The following is a 24286-nucleotide window of genomic DNA, read 5'->3' on the forward strand; positions in this document are numbered from 1 at the left end:
CCTTGTCTTGGATTTGACTTTGGACTGTGCACTTTTGAGTTAATGCTGAAATAAGTTAAGACTTTGAGGGACTGTTGGGAAGGCATGATTGGTTTTGAAATGTGAGAACATGAGATGTGGGAGGGTCCAGGGGCAGAATGATATGGTTTGGCTGTGTTCCCACCCAAATCTCATCTTGAATTGTAACTCCTACAATTCCCACATGTCATGGGAGGAACCGGGTGGGAGGTGATTGAATCATGGGGGCAGATCTTTTCTGTACTGTTCTCATAATAGTGAATAAGTCTCACAAAATATGATAGTTTTAAAATGGCGAGTTTCCCTGAACAAGCTCTGTCTTCTCTTTTCTGCCACAATGTGAGATGTGCTTTTCACCTTCTGCCATGATTGTGAGGCCTCCCCAGAAATGTGGAACTGTAAGTTTATTTAACCTCTTTCTTTTGTAAATTGCCCAGTCTTGGGTATATCTTTATCAGCAGCATGAAAATGGACTACTACAGGCACTATGCTCAGTACCTGGGTGATGGGATCTTCTGTACCCCAAACCTCAGCATCATGCAGTATACCCATGTAACTCACCTGCACATGTACTCCCTGCATCTAAAATAAAACTTGAAAAAGAAACAAAAAATAAAGAAAAAAATCAGGCTCAATGGTAGATCAGATGTGCATGTCCCATTGTCCTTAGGAATTCTGGAGTGGAATAAACCTATGAACAGGCAAGGACTTCCATGGTGTTAAATAAATAATTTCCCAATTTACTAAACAAACAAAAAGCAAACTATTACACAACCTTAAGGGATAGAAAAATATTGTACTAACCCAAGGATCTATAAAAGAGTAGTAACTAATGTTACATAAAATAACAGTATGATATTAATATTATGAGACATATAGTATGTAATTTTAAAACTCTTATTTGAAAATAATTTTAGGTTTACAGAGAAGTTAAAAAATTAATTCAGAATTTTTTTATATATTTCACCCAGCCTTCCAATATCTCGCATAACCTTAGTGTGATCATTGAAACTAGGAAATTAACCATCAGAGTGAACAGGCAACCTACAGAATGGGAGAAAATGTTTGCAATCTACTCATCTGACAAAGGGCTAATATCCAGAATCTACAATGAACTCAAACAAATTTACAAGAAAAAAACAAACAACCCCATCAAAAAGTGGGCAAAGGATATGAACAGACACTTCTCAAAAGAAGACATTTATGGAGCCAAAAGACACATGAAAAAATCCTCATCATCACTGGCCATCAGAGAAATGCAAATCAAAACCACAATGAGATACCATCTCACACCAGTTAGAATGGCCATCATTAAAAAGTCAGGAAACAACAGGTGCTGGAGAGGATGTGGAGAAATAGGAACACTTTTACACTGTTGGTGGGACTGTAAACTAGTTCAACCATTGTGGAAGTCAGTGTGGCGATTCCTCGAGGACCTAGAACTAGAAATACCATTTGACCCAGCCATCCCATTACTGGGTATATACCCAAAGGATTACAAAACATGCTGCTATAAAGACACATGCACACGTATGTTTATTGCAGCACTATTCACAATAGCAAAGACTTGGAACCAACCCAAATGTCCGACAATGATAGACTGGATGTCTACATCTGCATTTATATCTATGTATGTGATTGAGATATCAAATAGTTACATGAACGTAACTTTTTCCAAGGCAATACCTTTGTTTCATTCCCAACCACCATGGATTTCTATTTAATGATTTAATATGGTAAATTTCTAAGTCTGAATATATTTCTCAGTTTCTTAGAAGTTTGTATTAATGAAAATTAATCAAATATGCTCAATAAGCATGTTTTAATTTTGTAATAAAAAAGTAATAAAATGAACAACAACAAAAAAGAAAACGTGGCACATATACACCATGGAATACTATGCAGCCATAAAAAAGGATGAGTTCATGTCCTTTGTAGGGACATGGATGAAGCTGGAAACCATCATTCTCAGCAAACTATCGCAAGGACAAAAAACCAAACACCGCATATTCTTACTCATAAGTGGGAATTGAACAATGAGAACACATGGACACAGGAAGGAGAACATCACACACCATGGCCTGTTGTGGGGTGGGGGGAGGGGGGAGGGATAGCATTAGGAGATATACCTAATGTTAAATGAAGAGTTAATGGGTGCAGCACACCAACATGGCACATGTATACATATGTAACAAGCCTGCACGTTGTGCACATGTACCCTAAAACTTAAAGTATAAAAAAAATTTTTTAAAAGAAATAACTTCCGTACAATACTCTTAATTAAACAGTGAACTTTATTTGTATTTCACCAGTTTTCTACTTATACACTTTTTCTATTTCAGGACCTAATCCAGGATACTACATTGCATTTAGTTTCAGGTCTTCCTAGTCTTTTCCAATCTGTCATAGTTCTTTAGTCTTTCATTGTCTTTCATGATCACGATGATTTTGAATAGTGCTGGTTAGTTATTTTACAAAATGTCTTATAGTTTAGTTTTGTCTGATCCTTTCTCGTGATTTGATTAAAGGTATGCATTTTTGGCAAGAATGTCACAGAAATAATGTGTCTTTCTCAGTGTATAATATCAAGTAGTACATGATGTTAATACATCTTATGTCTCATTTAACCTCGATCACCTGGTTAAAGTAGCCTGCTGTGCTTCTCAACTGTAAAGTTAGTATTTTCTGCCTATGAGTTACTAAATATCAGGTGGAAGATCATTCGAGACTGAAAAATATTTTCCTCTTCTCTAACTTTTGCCCATTAAGCATTCATCTATAGATATTGTTTGAAACAGTTATTACTGTGGTTTTTAAATGTGATTTTTCATTTCTCTCATTTTTTCTACATTTATTAATTGGAAAGATTCTACAAGGAATAGCTACCACTTCTCCCTCATTTACTCATTTGTGCAAATGTTTATTTATATCAGTATGGAATGATGGGTATTCATTTTATTATATAGGCTATAATCAAATACTATCTTTATTAATGTTGTTTCTCAAAATTTTCAAGCTTTGATCAGCAGGAGCTCTTTGTCTTCCTGTTTTTGTTATTAGAGTATTATTGACCTCATAAGTGGAGTTGGGTGCATTTCTTCTTCTTCAGTGTTCCAGCAGAGTTGGCATAGAATTGGTAGTATTTCTTCCGCAAATGTTTGGTACAAATCACCTATGATGGCATTTGGGACTAGAGTTTTCTTTGGTAAAGTATTTTTAAGTATTAATTTAAATTCTTTCATAGATATAATCAGTTTTGTTTTTATTGCTTTTCTCTGTTTTTCTTCCGAGTAGCTGGGACTACAGGCGCCCGCCACCATGCCCGGCTAATTTTTTTTTTTTTTTTTTTTTTTTTTTGTATTTTTAGTAGAGACGGGTTTCGCTGTGTTCACCAGGATGGTCTCAATTTCCTGACCTCGTGATCTGCCTGCCTCGACCTCCCAAAGTATGTTTTTCTGTTTTTTATTTTATTGATGTCTTTTGTTAATGTTATTTCATTTCTTCTGCTTGCATTGGGTTTGATTTTGTTTTTCTATTCTAGTTTCAGAAGCCAAAAGCTAAGATGACTAATTTTTTACTTTTCTTATTTTTCAAAATAGCATTTATTGCTGTAAATTTTCCTATAAAAATGATTTTAGCTATATCTCACATGTTTTGGTAGGTTGGATTGTCATTTCATTCAGTGCAGAATGTATTTTAATTTTCCTTGAGGCTTTCTTTTTGACTTATGAGATTATTTTTTGATAGATATTGTTTAATTTCCAAATATTAGGGATTTTCCAGATATCTGTTGATTCATACTTTAATTCCTTTATCAAATTATAACATACTTTGTATTATGTCTAGTCCTTTAAAAACGTAAGGTTTTGTTTATGGCCTAGAATATAGCCACATTTGTGAATGTTTCATGCATACTTGAAAAAAATGAGTATTGTGTTATTTATTGCCAATAAGGTCAAGTTCATTGTAACTGTTTGTTAGGTCTTTCATAAACTTACTGATTTACTTGTTCTATCATTCCCAGGAGACAGGTGTTGAACTCTACAAATATAATTGTGGATTTGCCCACCTCCTTTTTTAGTTATATTAGCTTTTGATTAATATATTATAAAGCTCTGGTATTAGGTAAATGTAACATTTAACAAGATATTAATTCAATATAGGCTGGCTCACATGGGTTTCTCCAAAGACGGTTAGATATAATAAATATTTTTAAAGTTTTACTATACAATTATTTGATCACATTCTGAAAAGTTGCAGGTCTGTATCTTGCACCTCACCTTAAATCAGAGAAAAGTTTATGGACAAAACAGAAATTTAAAGTCCTTCAAAGGAAATCCCTTTTAATATTGCCACTTAAGGCATTTATTATCTAACAGATGATGTCAATTTTCAGTAAAACTCAAGAAGTTTTTCATTTAATGTTTGGTTTTAAAAATCATATATTTCTGTTATTTTTAAGTGTGTTTCTCTATTAACATTGATTTTCTTTATGGTTGGTACCTGAGGAGCATGCTAGGCAGAATTTTAGGATGGCCTTTAACATTTCCACCTTCTAGTGTACATACCCTGTATAATCCCTAACCCATGAGTGTGGGCAGGACATATGAGAATGACAGAAGAGCATTTGCATGATTAGTTCACACTACATGGTGAAGAGAAAGGGACTTTTCATATGTAAGGAAGTAATTAAGGCCTCTAATCAGTTGACTTTAAGTTAATACAAGAGAGATTATTCAGGTGGGCCTGACTTAATAAGGTGAGCCCTTCAAAAGAGGATCTAGAGGTTAGAAAAAGAATGATTCAGAGACATTAAAGCAGTAGATATGTTATCCTGTTGGCTTTGAAAAGGAACTTTAAATATTTGAACTTCCATGTATTCCATGGTGTTATACAGAGAAGGAATCTAAAGCCTTAGGGAGAACAAAAATTGGATTGGATTGGATTTAGCATGAACAATTCCCTAACTATATTTTCTGAAATGGCTCAGAATATGTTTATTTTACCAAGACACTGAGAGAGTTTTGCAGGTTAGGGAACATCAGCATCTTGTAAAATAGTTTAGTGGTTGTAATTGTAAAATAGTTTAGTGGCCAGTAAGTGTTGTTGCAGTTGAAAAGTTTCGTATATTTCAATTTTTACATTAAGCCCCTAAATGCCAGATTCAAGTAGTAGCACCTGCCCCAAAATGGTAAATTGAAGATGCTTTTCACAATGTTCAAGAACATGATAATCAGAAAGCCTGACTAGCAGGGATATTTAGTAGTGGAAAAATGAGCATGGAGACCCTAGAACTCCTTTTTACATAACCAAAAAATTCTAGATTTGGAGATGAACTAATATGATGGTCATTGCCACTTCCTTACTACCCAGGTCTGAGTGAGTTTACAGTTCCTATGCTAGGTCAGACAGCAGAAGTTGGTTTTAGTTCAAGAGTTGGCAAGAATGACAACAAATTTGGCTATGGTTACTTAAAAAAATTAACAATGCAGTCCCAGCACTTTGGGAGGCTGAGTGGATCACGAGATCAGGAGTTGAAGACCAGCCTGGCCAAGATGATGAAAACCCATCTCTACTAAAAATACAAAAAATTAGCCAGGCGTGGTGGCAGGCACCTATAATCCCAGCTACTTGGGAGGCTGAGGCAGGAGAATCACTTGAACAAGGGGGGCAGAGGTTGCAGTGAGCCGAGATCACGCCACTGTACTCCAGCCTGGGTGACAGAGTGAGACTCCGTCTCAAAAAAAAAAAAAATTACTAATTGTATGTTCTATTTAACCCCATATTTAAATATTATTATTTTAACATTTCATGAGGCAGAACGGAGAGCTAATATTGTACTTCTACTGAAAGATAATGAGGCAATGTAAGTTATTGCCCCACTTTTCCCAGGATAGAGTTAGTGGGACCCACTGGGAAGCTGAGCATAGACATCTGCCTGGCCCTCTTGCTACACGTCAAAAGTGGAATGCCAGCTTAAATAAAAAGACCAAATAGTATATGGAATATCATAATTGAATATCCAAAATATCCTTTATGCAACAAAAAATGCATTCATTATACCAAGAATTAGCTTAATTGCTACATGAATGAGAAAGGACAATGAACAGATGCCAACACCAGGATGAATAGCTATTAGAATTACTTGACAAGGATTTTAAAACAGCCATAATAAAAATGCTTCACAAGCAATTAAGTATTGTCTTGAAACAAATAAAAAACAGAAAACTTCAGCAAAGAGGTAGAATTTATTTTAAAGTGGAAATTGTACAGCTGAAAATATAAGAACTCAAATTAAAAACATACTGAATGGGTTTGCTAGGGTGTAAAGATTACAGAGAGTAGAATCCGGTAACTTGAAGACAGCACAATAGCGTTTACACATCTGAGCCTAGAGAAAATGAACTAAGAAAAAATGAATAGTGTTTTAGGGATGTGTGGGGAAATAATGAAATGATAACATCCTTATCATTGGGATTCCAGAAAGAGAGGAGTAAGACTATGGGATTGAAAACTATTTGATGAAATAAAGGCTTAAAACTTCTGAAATTTGGCAAAATACATAAGCCCATACATTTAAGAAGCTGAGTGACTACTCATTTAAAATAAACTCAAAGAATTCACACCAAGACACATCATAGTTAAACTTCTCAAAACCAAGACAAAAAAAGTCTTGAAAGCAGTCCAAGAGGAATGATGTATTGTCTACAGAGGGGTACCAATTAAAATAACAACGTTTATTTCATTTGAAACTTTGGAGGCCAGGAGACGGTGATAACATTTTTCAAGTACTAAAAGAAAAGAACCGTCAACCACAAATTCTACATACTGTGAGGTATCCATCAGAAATGAAGAATAAATCAACACATTTTCAAATGAAGGAAAGGTTAGAAAATGCATTGCTAGAAAACCTACCCTTAAATAATTGCCAAATAAAGTTCTCTAAAAAGAAAGAAAATTATAACAGAAGGAGGCTTGGAACTTCCAAAAGGAAAGAAGAACATTGGAATGGGTAAAAATAGAGGTAAAAGCAATAGACATCCTAATTTATGTGTGCCCTAAATTATATTTGATGGATTATATAAAAAACTTTAGTGACTGTGATGCTCTCAATATATGTAGAGGAAATACTTAAGACAATTATATTTATAAAGAGGGGATGTTAAAGGGAGCTAAATGGACATCATGTTTATGGAGCAAAATATACTTCACTGAATTTGGTAAAATATCAGTAACAGTAGACTATCATGTTCTGTATATATATTGTAATACCTAAAACAACCACTAAGAAATTTAAAACTCAATAATACTGTAAGTAAATCAAATGAAATCCTTAAAAAATATTAAAATAATCATGGAAAAGTAAGAAAAGAGAAGAAAGGAATGATAAACAGTGGCAATAAATAGAAAACAAATAATATTTCAGACTTAAGCCCTAACACATCAATGATTACCTTAAATTGTCTAAATATCTAATTTGAAAGAGGTTGGCAGAACTTAAAAAAAAAAGTCCCACTATGTGTTGTTAACAGGACACTCATTTAAAGTATAATAACAATGGTTGCTGGAAAGTAAAAAAAGACAGAAAATCTTTGGAATCTATATTCCATGGACAAGGGCTATTTAGATGACATCAAACACATGATGCATTAAATAAAAATTGATAACTTGAGCATCATCAAATTTTAAAACATTTGCTCTGTAAAATACTCTTAAAAGGATAGAAAGATAGCTACAAGCCAGAAGAAAATATTCACCCAGAACACATTAGACAAAGGACTGGTATCTAGAAGAGATAAACTCAATAGTAAAGAAACAATCAGATTAGATAATGAGCAAAAGGTGTAAATAGACATTTCATCAAAAAAATGCAGTTGGGAAATAACACATGAAAAAACTTTCATCATCATTAATTATTAGGGAAAGCAAATTAAAAACATAATGCAATGTCACTATACACCATCAGAATAGTTTAAAAATTGCTGATGAGGATACAGAAAAACAGGATAACTCATACATTGCTTGTGAAAATATGAAATGATACAGTCAGTCTGGAAAATAGTTTGGCAGTTTCTTATAAAAATCAATATGTGATTGTCATCTTGCCTAGCAACTTCACTTTTAGAAACTTATCCCAGAGAAGGGAAATGTGTTCTCACAGAAAACTTGTACGTGGCTAGAAACTTTGTTAGTAATAGCCAAAAATTGAAACAATCTAGATGTCCTTTAATGGTTGAATAGATAAGCAGTGAAACCAACTGATATACATCCATATCATGGAATACTGCTCTTCAATATTAAAGGAAGAAGCACTGATAGGTGTGGAACAACCTGAATGAATTTCCAGAGAATTATGCTGAGTAGAAAAAAGCCAATCCAAAAGGGTTCCACGCTGTATAATTCTATCTATATGACATCTTGAAATGATGATATTATACCAATGGCAGATTAATGGTTGATGGGCACCAGGCACAGGAAAGGCACAGGGTGGTGGCTGTGGCTACAAAAGAAATGGGGGTTCGTTTTGGTTATGGAAATATTCTGCATGTTGACTGAGTTAATGTCAATATGGTGGTTTTGATACTTTACTATAGTTTTGCAAGATGTTACCATTTAGGAAAACTGGGTGCAGGGTGCCTGGAATCTCCCCACATCATTTCTTAACAACTGTGTGTCACTGGACAATTATCTTAAAATAGAAAGTTTAATTTTAAAAATAATAAAGCATTGGAAATCATCTGAACACAGAAATATGCTACTAATTACCATGTAACTCCATTCCAATAACCTTTAAACAACTAAAGAAATCCAGATTTAGTGAAAAAAAATCCCAGGGAAACAATCTTCTTGGTACATCCAGTGCTTTAAGGGAATCCGGCATTTTACTTCCAAAATCTAGAATGGTTTAACTTTCAGCTCTTGAGGCTGTTGAAGTGTGTGTGTTAATGCATTTTACACTCTGTAGCTTATAACATTGCAGTTATTTTCCCTCTTCCCACCAAAGCAGTTCCTCAAGGGTTTGTTGTCAGCCTCTTTCAGTGGACACATTCTTATTAGATGCCCAGTCAGGTGTGGAGATGGCCGAGAAACATCACAAGGATCTTGTTTATGACTGCATGCAATCCATAACACTATCAGGGAATTATCCCGAACATGGTCAGGATAACCAACACAAATTTCCTCCTCATCTCAAACGTGTCTCATCTCCTGGGGTGAAATTTGCTAAAGGGTTGTTACTTCCCTCTGTAGCAAGCTTATAATTAGAGTACTCATATCTTTACCCTCTCTTTGCCACTCATTCTGTATTTGCCAAATCCTCTGTAGTTATCTCTTCCTACTTTGCTATTCTATAGCCTCAGACCAGTGCTTAAGCACTAGACTATGTCATTTAATGCATATTTCTCTGGGGTGGAGTCTCTGAGTCTTCCCTCCAACTCCAGATATTTTCATGGACTAGATCATAGAAGGAATATTTGACTCTCCTCTTAAGGAGACTATCTCCCTGTGTATTCTAAATGAGCTCCTTCTGATAATCTAGAGAGATCAGCCTTCTCCCCTTGTACTATACCACCTTTGACCTAAAGGAGTTGAATGATGAAAGGACTTGTTTAAACCATCTTGGAGGAAATATGACTGAAATTTATTTCTTCCAGAAATTATTTGTCTTCTCTGTATTTTAGTATGCAGACTCCTGTATGTATTTTCCTATATCCAGAGAATTCTAAAAGTGATTGTGCCTCCTTTTTATAGGTGAGGTGACCCATCTAAGACCAGACATTCTTTTTGAGCTTTAATTGAGTAACTTCATTCTGTTTAGTGAATCACCATAATCTTAACAGTGGTTGGTGGCTCTTAGAATTTATTGTATGTGGTTCTAATCTATCTGTAGTTTTTGTTGTTGTTGTTGTTGTTGTTTTTGAGACAGAGTCTTGCTCTGTCGCCCAGGCTGGAGTGCAATGGTGCAATCTCGGCTCACTGCGAGCTCTGCCTCCCACGTTCACACCATTCTCCTGCCTCAGCCTCCCAAGTAGCTGGGACTACAGGCGCCCGCCACCATGCCTGGCTATTTTTTGTATTTGTAGTTTTTGTATTTCACCGCATTAACCAGGATGGTCTCGATCTCCTGACCTCGTGATCTGCCCGCCTTAGCCTCCCAAAGTGCTGGAATTACAGGCGTGAGCCACCATGCCCGGCCTCTGTAGTTTTTTAATGCCTCTCTGTTACTCCAATCATTAGAAACCATTGCTGCTGTGATAGGCCTGCTTGTCAGATGTTAGATTTATTTCCACTAAATCTTAGTGAGTGACTTCATGAAAGTAAGCAGATATGTACTTTTCTGCAATATTACAAAGGTGTGCTATACAACCTTCTCAGTGAACGTAAACTGACCAGTAATCATGACTATGGAGGAAAAAATAGCTTTTCTTTACTTTTGTGTGTGTGCCTGTGTGTGTGTGTGTGTGTGTGTGTGTGAGACGGGGTCTCATTGTGCCATCCAGGCTGGGGTACAGTGGCATAATCATGGCTCACTGCAGCCTCAACTTTACAGGCTTCAGCCATCCTCCTACCTCAGCCTCCCAAATAGCTCCCAAATAGCAGGTGCCCACCACCACACCCAGCTAATTTTCATATTTCTGGTAGTGATGGGGTTTCACCATGTTGCTCAGGCTGGTCTTGAACTACTGAACTCAAGAAATCCACCCACTGCAGCCTCCCAAAATGTTGGGATTACAGGTGTGAGCCACTGCACCTGGCCCAAAATTGCATTTATGAAGTCACTTATCACAAACATTATTCTGAAATCTGGGTAATATGTTAATTTCATGGTCATACAAGGAACCATTGTTGTGGTGGACACTATTACTAAATTTAATTTGCAATGAACCACTTCAATGCCCTATCCTGCTATCTTACATTAAAAAATAAGATTTTAAAGAGAAATTAGAATTTACCAAATCCTGGCAGGGTGCAATGGCTCATGCTTGTACCCCAGCACTTTGGGAGGCTGAGGCAGGTGGATCACCTGAGATCAGGAGTTCTAGACCAGCCTGGCCAACATGGCAAAACCCCGTTTCTACTACAAATACAAAAAAGTAGTCAAGCATGGTGGTGGGCACCTGTAATCCCAGCTACTGGGGAGGCTGAGGCAGGAGAATTGCTTGAAGCCAGGAGGCAGAGGTTGCAGTGAGCTGAGATTATGCCATTGCACTCCATCCCGGGTGACAGTGAGACTCTGTCCCAAAAAAAAAAAAAAAAAAAAAGAATTTACCAAATTCCTTCTCTTTCATTACACTGGTGAGGGCTATGATTTCTTCCATGCTACTGGTATAAAATATTGATGTAGTTTGATGTCCAAGAATAATGGATCCAAATCTGGCACTTATTGGGACGCAGCTACCAACATAAGGTAGGTCTGTGTACTTATGTTGTTAACTGGCACTGTTCTTTAATTTCCTAGATGTAACTGCCCATAATATATTACGGCTGGGCTACTACTAATATTGATAACTAGCCCTGCCTTATACCTTGATTTCCATGTGAACGCAACATAATGTACAGTCTAAAACCAGCCTTTTATGTAAGAAAACTAATTTGAGAGAGATCAGAGTCAACAACTAGAATGAAAATTACCTTACTTCCCTTCCCCTCAAATGCCATGGAACCTCTCTTCTAAACCTGACCCATATTTGTAATATGGCTTGCTATCCCCCAATAGCACCGGGACACTGTTACAGTCTTAGTGGTATTCATTTCAGTTATTCCATACATTTCCCCTTTAATTTTTGTGCTTAGCTAGGGCATTATAAGTTGGTTTCTGTATATAATTGTGGCTTTCTTTCTGTTCTCTCTCTCTTTTTAAATTCCTTCAGTATTTTTCCACTCTCTCTCATTAGATTATAAGTGCTTTTGTAATCCTCCACAGTTCTATGTGTAGTCAACTCTTGATTATCTGAGCTAATGGAGAGGAGCATTAGCATGGATGATATCAGAGGACAAATAAATTTCCCAGGGGTTTGCATCAATTCTGTGAAAGCATCTGAGTCCCGGAGGCAGGCAAACTAAAATCTATGAGAAACAGAGAGCAGAGAAGCATTGTGAATGAAAGAGTGAGATGTCACTTTCTCACAGGGCCGTGAACTACTGCTGCAGCTGCTAGTGAAATTTTGTTCTACTGTGTCTAGGCTGTTGGGAGATTCTCAAGAGAGGGGCTCCAGGGATCTTTGGGCATGAATCCTTCTCCAGTGGCCCTCTCCTTTTTGGCATCAGTGCTTGGCTTAGCACAATATCAGGCCAGGACAATGGAAATGCAATAAATGGATGAGAGAGGAGTAACAGGGAATTCTTGGCAGAGAAGTCAACAAAACAGAGGCTTTACGAAGCAGGAGAAGGGAAACACTGTTAGCGAGGGCATTGCCTTAAGGGGAGAGCATGTTAACTGGATAAAGGTTTTCTCTTTTCCTCAACTCCAGCTTCTAGCTCATGACTTAAACATAGCAGATTCTTTATTAATATTGGAGGAAGGTAAACGAACAAGCAGGCAGAAAGAGGAAAGAATGATTCACAAGTGATAGAAACTTCCTGAGTAGTCCGGAAGCTACTATTCACAAAATCTACTCGCTGGAGTGAACATTCTGATTGCATTCTATGGATATTTTAGCAATAATCATAGGAAGATCCTCTGGGTATTTGGTTATAAATGCTTTTCGTTATTTATTGTTGAACAACAAACCTATGTAAAAGTAGATCTGTTTGGTTGCATGGCAGGTAGACCATGGGAATTCACATATTTTGAGCATCCACTATATTCCAGGTAAGCACTTTACTTACTTTGACATGTTTATTCCTTACAACAACCCTATGAAATAATTATTATTATGCCCATTGAACATGTGAGGCAACAGAGAGTCACTGCTGTTAACTATCTTTCCCAAAGTTAAACAGCTGGTAAATATCAAACTGGACTTATCAGTTTCTTTCTCTTGAAATCCCCTACTCTTTATTCTATCTGCAATATGCTGCTTCCCATTAGTGATAGTAGCTACAATTTATTGAATGCTTGCTGTGTGAAGGCACTATATTTACATAATTTCTAATCTTCCCACTAACCTAGACAGGTGGGTATTGCTATCTCCAATTCATAGATGAAGATAGATATAGGAAAGCTAACAATAGCAGTCAAGGTTATAGGTAAAGATTTAAACTAGGTCTGTTTTGGACTTATTCCCCATGTCTTTCCACTATCATCTGCTGTCTTCTTCCAAATGTCATATTCTTTTACTTAGGCCACATTTTTTATTTTACTGTAATTAACTTAAAATTTTGTTGGAGATGGTTCACTACAATATTATAATTTTATTATTTTTAACGAGGTATTTCAATTGCAGAATGACAGCCTGTGTATCTGTACACACACAAACACACACACACACACGGGGGGGGGAGAGAGAGAGACATTTCTTTTATCACAAGGTACCACATTCCTATTAGAGAAAAAAAATCCTGTTTCAGATAATGCTTATAGAAAACATTTCTAAGGAAAGTGTAGGCTATCGTTAATATTAACAGATCATTACTTTGTGCTAGATAGTGCTAAATAGAAACCTGCTGTAGAAATTTGCTTGTAGTTCTTTCCACAACGTGAAAATCAGGCCCAACCTTAAAGTAAAACAACGTAAGTCTTACTATTAATGTCTGCAAATGCAGTGAAGCCCTTTTGACCCATTGATCTTTTAATCTGCAGAAGAGTAGGAGAAGGTGATGTTCTGAGGTACTGAAAGTCTATTTTGCTTGACTTCTTGTCACTACTGCATTTCCTTCTCACTGGTATCTACACCAGCAAAGAAGACATAAAGCATACCTTGTGGAAAAGTAGAAGAGACTTTGCTATTCCACCTTGTAAAAAGGCCTGTCCAGTGTCTCCTTGAGCACAGAAAGGAAGGTGGCTTCCTCGTCCATGAAAAGGAAGCTGAGACCTTGGGTCACATGGAACTTCTGGGGATGGGATGGCTCACCTTGCCCAGGGTGTGCAGCTACTTCTAACATCTCACCTTCCTCCTCTAATTTCTCTTCTCCTCCAACTGTCCTGGGGAAAGTAATGCCCCGAGCACAAACCTAGCAGTGTTTCCAGTGGTTGGGGAAAGCTTTGGATGGACATATTCTTTCTTCCTTTTTTTCTTTTTCTTTTCCTTTCGTTTCCTTTCTTTTTTCTCTTCTTTTCTTTCTCTTTCTTTTTTTTTTTTTGTGACAGAGTCCCACTGGAATGCAGTGGTATGATAACAGTTCGCTGCAACCTCTGCTTTCTGGGTTCGCTATTTTTGTGTCTCAGCCTCCTGAGTAGCTGGGACTACAGGTGCGCCCCACCCCTGGCTATTTTGTGTGTGTGTGTGTGTGTGTGTGTGTGTGTGTACTTTTAGTAGAGACGGGGTTTCGTCATGTTGTCCAGGCTGGTCTTGAACTCCTGGCCTCAAGTAATCCGCCTGTGTCGGCCTGCCAAAATGCTGGGATTACAAGCATGAACCACCACACCCAGCATGGAGGGACGTTTTCTTTTTTTTTCTTTTTTTTTTTAAACTAGTTTAATTTTATTTTAAGTTCTGGGATACATATGCAGTACAGTGCAGGCTTGTTAACATAGGTAAACATAAGCCAGGGTGGTTTGCTGCACTATCAACCCATCACCTAGGTATTAAGCCCAGCATGCATTAGCTATTTATGCTGATGGACATTTTCTAACTGCAGGGAGAGAGAGGGAGCCTTCAGGGAACTCCTCCCTTTCTAAGTTCTCTTGGAAAAGCCAATCAAGACACTTGAGAAAGGGCCTGGGAAATCTTCCTTCTTTCAGGGTCTAGGTTGTGACCAATAGCACTGGCTAAGGTGGCATCTCTCCATTACTCCTTAGGGACTGGGATGTAGCCAGGTGAGGAATATCCGTGGGTCCCATGTTATCCATGAGAGATACCCAGGAAAAACTTGAGCAGAAGCCTGTATTTTGCATGATTGGGACACTCTGTAGCAATCCTTCCACAGACCTATCCTTCCATAAAATAAATAAATAAATAAATAAAAATAGGGAAGAATAAAAAGCAGCAGCAGCCTAGATTTCAGAGTAACTGTTCCTTAAATCAACTTACTGATTCCATGATTTGATAACTGCTTAACACTGCCAACTGTGCAGTGTTGCTACTAAGCTGTTTTGGAAATGCGTGGGTCTCCTATTTTGGTACTGATCATACCTGCCAGGAGCCCACTAGATTTTCAGGTTTGAATCTTCTCGACTGTCTGAATATAGAGGCTGGTTCTCTGACCTTCTTTCAAGGTCATCAGGTTTTCTTTGTACTTTTATATCCTTTCAAAATTTTCTGCTTTCTTTTTGATTTTACTCCTTTTCAATTTATTTATGTGTGACAGCCTCAATCATCCAGTTATCAATTCAGTAAAATCTGTCTTGCAGAATGTCCATTTTATCATTCAAGCCTGAAATCTGTTCTGCAATCCTTTTATTTCCCTCCTGAATTGCTTTCAAAGCCCTCTAGGGAGCTGGCCTGCAAAAATAGAGAATTCTCACATTGTTTTGATGAAAGGTGCTATATAACCACACAGCAGGATTATTGTTCCTTTTTCTCTTTCATTTTGGTCGCCCTGACTGATCTGCTCTGCATTGCAAGCGCAATGGCCTTTTTTCATCTTAATTTTATTCACAGCTGTGGTTACTTTCTTTCAGGGACATCAGATAGGTGTTAAGTAAAAGACAGGCATGGGTGTCAGAAGGAAAGTCTAGGCACCTCCCTTCCCTTGTTACTGATTTCTAACACTTTGTCTGACCATTCAGCTGAGCCCAGCGGCCACTGCCCTGATCCCTTCCCTCACTAGGTTCAATTTCCCTTGGAGTTTCTGCTTTGTGTATAGAACTAGCCTAACCCAATCAAAGCAAACTGCAAAATTAAATTAATTTAACTCGTTCATCTAGGTGTTGAATGTAATATTTTGACACATCTGCATAAACTGAACTTCCTAAATTGGGCATACGGGAATAAAATTGATGGATTCAAATTCATTTTTGTTGGTGAAATGCAGAGATTTGTAATCCATCAGCTATTCTCCCTAATGCACCATCTAGACAGCTCACGCTGCCTTCAGTTGGCGTTAAGTGCAAACACCTCTACTTAAATAATAGAAGCTGCATAGCAAAAATTAGCAAAAGCCAGTTTTAAGTGAAGATTTGACATTAAGTCAATATGTTTAAAAACAAACTGAAGCAAGGAATAAAGAGGGAGATTTACAAATATGCCGTTTTTAACCCCAAGGGGGAAGTGATATAGTTTATAGAAAACATTAAGTATTCAAGACAAAACGATACAAAACTCATTGAAGAAAATCTTTGTGGTTGTGAGGGGTGGCATATATAAATGTGTCCAGATGTTGGCTCTGTGTATACAATTCTGCGTTTGGGTGAATGTGTGCATACAGTGCTTTTCATTTTCTAGAGAGATTCCTGGTATAATTAACTGAAATTGACTGTGTGCAGAATGTTGAAACACAAAATAATTAATAAGAAACGATAGAACAGTGGAAGGTCTCTAAAATGCTTCTGAGGTGTGTGTCTGTGTGGGTGGCATCCCAATAAGTGCAGTGTTTATGTATCAAAATATATCATAATTGTTTGAATAAATACATGATGCCTGATTCATACAAAATAAAAATCTACCATGATGTGAAAGGACATGAAAAGTGGCAAAAACATTCATTTTTAGGCTTTTACAACGTAGATTCTGTTCATGCTGAGTAGGGAAATGAAGCTTTTTATTTGGAGAATTCTGGGTTGAGGACTATTTTCTCAACCAAAAAAGAATGTCTTTAGGTAAATATGTATGTGTAATGGTATTTGAGTTAGCCATGGATGAAAACATACTGTAAATATTTCTATGTCAGTTATGAGTCTAAACACCCTGGCCATTTTGACCTGCAATATGATTAACAGGAATCAGGTCAGCGAGTCACACAAAGACACACTATTTTATAAATGTTTATCTTTTAATTTTAAATGATTTAAAATGTTAGGAAATGGGCGGTAAAGGAAATAACTTAGTATCACAGAATTTTATGGCTCAAAGTCCCTGTATTTCACTGAATCTAACATGCTTTAGTATTAGTGTTTTCTTGATCTTTCCAGAAGGTATCAAGGGAAGACTTTTTCTTTTGTTTATGTCACTCACAACCACACTTGACAGGGATGTAAAAAGCATTGATTGTAAGATGCATCTCAATTTTAGAGAGATTAAAATTAGAAAAAAAAAAGTGCATGTTAGAATTGACAAATAGGGCCTCATAGAGATCAAATCCAGCTAAGTTATTTTACAAAGAAGAAATTTAAGGTCCAGAGTGCCTGAAGGTCACACAAGTGCTTAATAATGAAGCATGGCACATCCCCTGGCCATCTGCTCAGCTTTTCTCATAATGCCCTGCACCCTGCCCTGTGACATCTTTTTCCCTTTATACTATACTTACTCATAAAAGTTTTCAGATACAAATAAACAGCCCAGTAAGTTTAAGTTAAATGTTCGTATGTGTGTGTGTGTGTTAGTTGATTAAGAGTTTTCCAATATCATCATTTGGACTGCTATCCTAAATGTAGGCACTGGGCATTAGTTGGCATTAATAATCTTTTTTAGTTCTAAATTTACTCATCCCATGTACTCAACAACCACATATTTTCATATATAATATTCATTACTTAGTATTTTTGAGCAAGTGGTTTGTGTCAGTAACTCTATACTGAGGATGCAGCATGACCTGTGCTTCAAGAATAATTATTCAAATGATTACCATTTACAATCATGATAAGTGGTATGAAGGAAGGTGAATGCTATGAAAATGTCTAACAGGGAGGATGGTCTAATTCAGAATCCCCTCTCTTCCAGTGCTATTTAATCTGATACCTGAAGAATGAAGCTGGGTGGAGAGAAGACAGTGAGCTTTTTAGGCAAAATGAACTGTAAGTGTAATTACCTAGAGATAGAGAAAACTTGGGTTTTTTAGCCGCTGGTGTGAACATAGAAAGCCATGATGGGGTTTTTGACCACAAGAATCTTACAATGAGAGGAAAAGTGTTGTAGAAGACTCGTTATTGATTTTTTTCCACAACTAGCCAAAACAACTAACTGTAATTCTGAGTAAATATATTACTTTTGTGAACAGAGAAGAAAGAAAGAGAATTGACTTGAGGTATTTTGTGTTATGTTTTGTTCCCGTTTATCTACAGCCTTTATCTCTGTGGTCTTGAATGTTTTACTCTTTACTTGAAAGTGTTAAGAGCAATGAGATCAAGAAAACTAGAGAAATAGTAAAGCATTCAAGAACATGGAGATAAAGTTGGAGAAACACGTACTAAAACCTTCAGAGACAATGTGATAAAATGAGGAAAGTAGTAAGACCTGCCTTCAACTGATAAAGCTGTGGAACTAGGAGTTTCACTTTTGCCACAGGACTTCCCTGCAATGTCATCTAGTCCACTTGTGTGTGGACAGTTTAGGTTAAAATAAGAATTACTAAAACTTATGTAGCACTAACAATGAGTTAGATTTTTGCTGTCCAAATTGTAGTCACTAACCACATGTGGCTGTTGAGCATGTATCTGATTGGAGATGTGTGTAAAGGTAAAATACATACTGAATTTTGAAGACTTAGTGTTTAAAAATGTGAAATAAGATGTCTTAGTACTTGTTAAAATTGGTGGCATGGTTAAAATGATAATGTATTATATATTTGGGTTAAATTTTTAAAAAATTAAAATCAATTCCACCTACCTCTTTTTACTTTTTACAGTGTGGCTATTAAAAAATTTAAAATTACACATCTTACATTATATTTTTATTGAACAGTGCTGGTTTCGTTACTGGGGATGAGGCAGTGAACCAAACACAAATTCTCTGATCTCATGATGTTGACATTCCTCTACTGAAGACAGGCCATACGCCAGAACTAAATAATAGGTCTCATCAAGAATGATAAAACACATTTAGAGTGCAGAGGAAATGTGGTGACTTTGTTTTGTTTTTTTTTGTTTTTGTTTTTGTTTCGAGATGGAGTCTCACTCTGTCGCCCAGGCTGGAGTGCAGTGGCGCCATCTCAGCTCACTGCAAGCACCGCCTCCCGGGTTAACGCCATTCTTCTGCCTCAGCCTCCTGAGTAGCTGGGATTGCAGGTGCCCGCCACCACGCCCAGCTAATTTTTGCAGTTTTAGTAGAGACGGGGTTTCATCATGTTGGTCAGGCTGGTCTTGAACCCCTTATCTCGTGATCCTCCCTCCTTGGCCTCCCATAGTGCTGAGATTACAAGCGTGAACCACTGCGCCTGGCCTGTGGTGACATTTTGAATAGTGATTCAGGATACATCTCTCTGATTGGAGCAGAAAGATAGAATGGGAGAGAACCAAGGAGGTTTGGGGAAAGAGAATTGCAGGCTGAACCACAAACACAGAGGGTGTGCAATGGGGGTATGTTCAGTGTAGTTGGAGTGCAATGAGGAAACAGGAGAAAGATTAGAAGTGAGGTTGGAAAAGGGGGAGTTGCCAGATTATAAAGGGCCTTTGTTGGCCAGAGTTAGGGTTTTGGATCTTATTCTGAATGAAATGGTATAGTAGATTGAATGCAAAAATGTAGTAGTTATTTCTGTGTACCCATATGCTTTTGCAGTGTGACCTTGCAGCTCTTCCTCACAATGAATCTAGGTGGGCTTCATACTTGTTTTGACTGATAGAATGCAGCAAAGTGGCATCATATGGTTTCTGATTTCCTTGCCTAGGCCTCAGTAGGCCTTGCACTGTTCTGCATTCTTAGAGCCTTGGCAGCTGTCATCAGAACAGGCCCGCATTAGCTTACAACAAGATGAGAAATCATGTAGGCCAGAGTTAAAACCACTCAGTTGTCCCAGCTGACACTTCAGTGATATTAAAGTGCTAGGCTGAGATCCACTGAACCTTGCTCAGATAAGCAGAACATCTCCCTCAGTTGGCCTAAAGATTTTAAAGTAATAATAAATGGCTATTTTAATCCACTAAATTTTGCAGTGTTTGCTTATGCAGAATTTTTGAGTTTTGTCAAATGAATCATCAGTTTAGAGGAGTAGTGATCAAGGTAAAAAGTTATTTTATTTGAATATATATTTGAGATTAGGTCCAAAAGCATTTTCTAATGGACTGAAAGTGAGGTATACAAGAAGTAGAGAAGACAAGAATGACTCTGACATCTTGGCTGTCACAACTGAAAGAATAGTGTTGTCATTGCTAAGACAGAAAAACTGGGGAAGTAGCTATTTGTGTAGAGAAAAATCAAGTGTTCACTTTTTTTACATGTTAATTTAAAGACTTTTTTTAGGCATCCAAATTGAGATGTCAAATAGACAATTGGAGAAGGAGTTCAGGAGTAAAATCTGGGCAGGCTTCTTAAATGTAAAAATAAGTAACATCATAAATGGCATCGAAAGCCATGGGAGTGGATGATATTGCTTAGGAAGTGATGGGGAAAGGGCCAAAGATTGAGCCTGAGTGTTCAATGTTTGAAAGTTGGGAGGATGAGGAACATCTTGTACAACAAGCTGAGAATGAGGGATCAGTTAGTGATGCAGATAACCTGGAGAGAAGCAAAGTGAAAGTAGAGAGTTTCAAGCCAGACTAATCAGCAACGTCAGTAGCTTCCTGTAAGTTAAGTAAGCTGAGAAATGAAAAGTGATCAATGAATCTGGCAATACAGAAATTTTTGTTGTGTTTTCTAGGAGCAGCTTTTGTGGTAAGTTGACGAAAGCAGAAGTGGTGTTAAGAGAAAAAAAAGAGACAGAAATTGTAAAATATCTTGAAAATTTGCTGTTAATTGAAAACAGGACTGGGACTCAAATTGGAGGGAAAGTAGGGTTAAGAGAGTTATTGTTTTTTAAAAAAAGATATGAATTATGATTGTTCATTAGAATGCAGATAAAGATAATACTATCTTGATGTAAAAATTGATGACAAACGGAAGATAGGGACAATATAGGAAACAACATTCTTGACTAGTAAGATTGGATGAAGCCCAGGGCACTGAAGGTTCTCAGGAATGGCAGGAGGGAAGGAAGAGAGGGCACACATAAAAGAAGGCAAGAAGATTCACTCCTGAAGGCATGTGGAATTTTCTCTTCCAACGGATTCTCTTGTCTTAGGGAAACCAGAAGCAAATCAATCTGGCAAGTGTGAGGATGGGGGTGCAGGATTGGATGTTGGAATAAAAGAAGATAAATAACAGTCTAGAAAAATAAGAGTGGATAGATTTAATTTGCTAGAGCTACCAGATAACCTGAGAGTCTTTTCTGAGATTCATGAGCAATCATTTATGCTGATTTATTGATCCAATGTGTGCTGTTTGGACGGAAGACGCAGAGTAGGTGGGGAGCTGGCTTTAACCAGGTTGTGGCTTAACCAAGGAGTGTCACAACAGAACTCATGGACTTTGGTGGGTCTTAGAACGTTAATTAACTGGACAAAGAAGGGGAACCATACTGTATAATGGATAATGGAAAGAAGTAAAGACAATTGGATCAGGACATTTGAGATCTCAATTTTCTTTCAAATGTAGAATACCAGAGAAGTAACCTGGACATACAGGAGGTAGTATTTAGAAAGTGGTGTGCCTGAAAACAAGATGCCTATAGACAGTGTCATCTTTGGTAAATGAGGTCTAGGGAATTAATTTTCAAGAGAAATAATACCACACCCTAAGGGTTTTGTTTTTGTTTTGAAATTTGTGGGCAGTTTTTATTGTTACAGTGACTGGGAGTAATGCAAGATTTAGTGGTAGGGCCAAGGAGCTAGATGCTCTTTGATGTTCAGAACAATACGTTACACCTAAATCTGTTAGCTTGTAACTGCTGTATTCACAGTGATTCTACATATAAATATATTTATTTAGCTCATTTAAAAATCTTGAATATCAGGTTATTGTTTGAAATTGGGTTTTGTAGATAGGACTACAAATAAACACTTGCTAATATGAATATTCCTCCCACATGTTATTTTCTAATAAAGTAATCAACTTGTTAAAACTAAGCAAAGATTTACAAAGAAGGATGCTGACAAGGTTAGAAGGCATATGTCGTATTTCCAAGCTTTAAAGAAAACATTTGAAAAATCTAATATTGTGTCTGGAATGCATAAAAATATCCAAATAAAAACAAATTTCTGCTTGCTTTTTATGTGTGCACACATCATCACAAAATAGTAACCTTCACATTATTAGGCAAAATTAATTTTACCAACTATATAAGATGTTTTCGGTATGCTGACCAAAGACAGCCACGTGAAATAATTTCTGTCTTTCATTGAGCAAAGATACTGTGTAAGGAATAATCGATGAGATCGCAAAAGATGTCAAAAATTAGCCGTGAAATGAACTACAGTCAAAATGAATTTTCATTGCAAGTGGATAAAACTTCCTTTGGATAACGAGGCTTTACTGTCTGCATTTGAAAGGATCGTATGGAATGAAAGCTCATAGAGAAAAATGTTATTTTAAAAACTACTGACAATAAATTTTAAGCAGTTGTCTATACTTTAAACACCTAAAAGTATTTTATAAAAAATTATTTCTTTCTTTTGTTCAGGTCATTGCTTCTGTTACAGCTGGGAATGCTAGCTATGGGTTGTTGGCGTACCAGTTTGTAGCTAATTTTTAAAATTATACCAGATATTTTAGCAATTAATTGCACTATTTATGAATCTCACTTAGTCCTCGATAATTTTTGTCGAAGTCTCCACAAATTGATGAAGAGTGTTAATAATAAAATTAAGAATAACTCTGTGAGTGATTTATTATTTCATATAGAATATTTAATAGGAGTTTGAACATCTTATCCTAGACACATAAGTAAGACGATTCTCAAAGAATATGGTTCAAAACAAATTCTGTTCATTACTTATCATTTACAAATTATATTAGTGGGAAAATAAATATTAAGAGTGAAATATTATGAATGGATGTGACATATAATTCAGAGATACTTGAAAAGTTAACTGAAGTCACCTTTAGCTGCAATGAAACCAGATCTAATTTATTAAAATGAAGTAAATAATTATGAGATTTATTAAACTTACACTATTTAAAATGACCTTGGTACTTAGAATTTTCAATGTTTCTGTCTTTGCAACACTTTGGATTTTAAAGATACTTATTTAGAAATAGATAACTCTTACTTTTATTGAATAAAGATATAATAGTTGGATGTAAAGTTCTGAATGAACAGCAATTTCAGACTGGTTGATTAATCTATTTGAAATTACTGTGGAACATGTTAGGCAAGACATGCAAAAGAGTTAATTGAGCTAAAACAAAACTTTTAGACCAAACTACAAATTAATTAGTCTAATTATGAAAATATTTGAACAAATTAAAGGCTTTTATATTCATGTCTGAAAATAAATTAAATTACCTGTAACTTTTCTTCTTTTTAACAACATGTGAATTTGAAGAGATTCTAAATCATTAGTGTAGTTTCAGGAAAAACATAATATCTGTTTGCTAAAATATAACAGATTGAAAATAAGAGACTTTTTTTTTTTTTTTTGAGGGACTAGGTCTTGCTTTGTTGCCCAGGTTGGAGCACAGGCTAGATCACGGCGCGGTGCAGCCTGGGCTCAAGCAATCCTCTTGCCTCAGCCTTCCAAGGAGCTAGGACTACAGGCATGAGGCACTGTGCCCAGAAGACTTTTTAAATACTTAGAACCAAATATTATGAAATTAATGGAACTATAATACTGAAAGTTAAAACTATTTAGTATTGTGATCATCCTTGTATTTATTTTATTTATTTTTTGGTACACAGGTTAAGAAATCTGTCATAGAAAGTGTGTATTGAATTTATTTAGATTATTCGTAAGAGTGTTTTCTATCTTACTATGAAATTGTCCTCAAGGATTTACCTCATGATTTCTTTACAGCCTCTTTTATTACTGTTTATTTTTCCAGTCTATCTTCTATTATCCTTTGCCTAAAGAAAGATACTATCTCCAAGGATTTTTAAGTAGCAGAGACTGAATTCATCCTTGGACATTTTGACTGACTCCACAATAGAAAGTGTTTCCAGTGGCACTTCACTGGTACTCTATCCCATGCCATAACAAATTGAATTGCTTGGAAAGTACACTTCTAAATAAGGACCAGCTCATTTATAAGAATATCATATATACTCATTTTTTTCACCATTGATAAACTGTAATTTACTTTGCCTTGTTACCTATAATGCAATT

The 24286-nt window shown here is 36.5% G+C and overlaps 1 long non-coding RNA gene across 1 annotated transcript in view; it reads left to right on the forward strand.

Moving 5' to 3' along the window:
• Positions 1-24286, forward strand: part of LOC104006913 (uncharacterized) — a 505712-nt gene that overhangs the window by 359038 nt on the left and 122388 nt on the right. The window contains exon 4 of the long non-coding RNA XR_010158107.1: positions 3386-3463. This is a non-coding gene — a long non-coding RNA (uncharacterized LOC104006913). The remainder of the gene's footprint in view (positions 1-3385; positions 3464-24286) is intronic.

Source organism: Pan troglodytes, chromosome 5 (genome assembly GCF_028858775.2).
Source record: "Pan troglodytes isolate AG18354 chromosome 5, NHGRI_mPanTro3-v2.0_pri, whole genome shotgun sequence".
In the NCBI taxonomy this organism is placed as follows: domain Eukaryota; kingdom Metazoa; phylum Chordata; class Mammalia; order Primates; family Hominidae; genus Pan; species Pan troglodytes.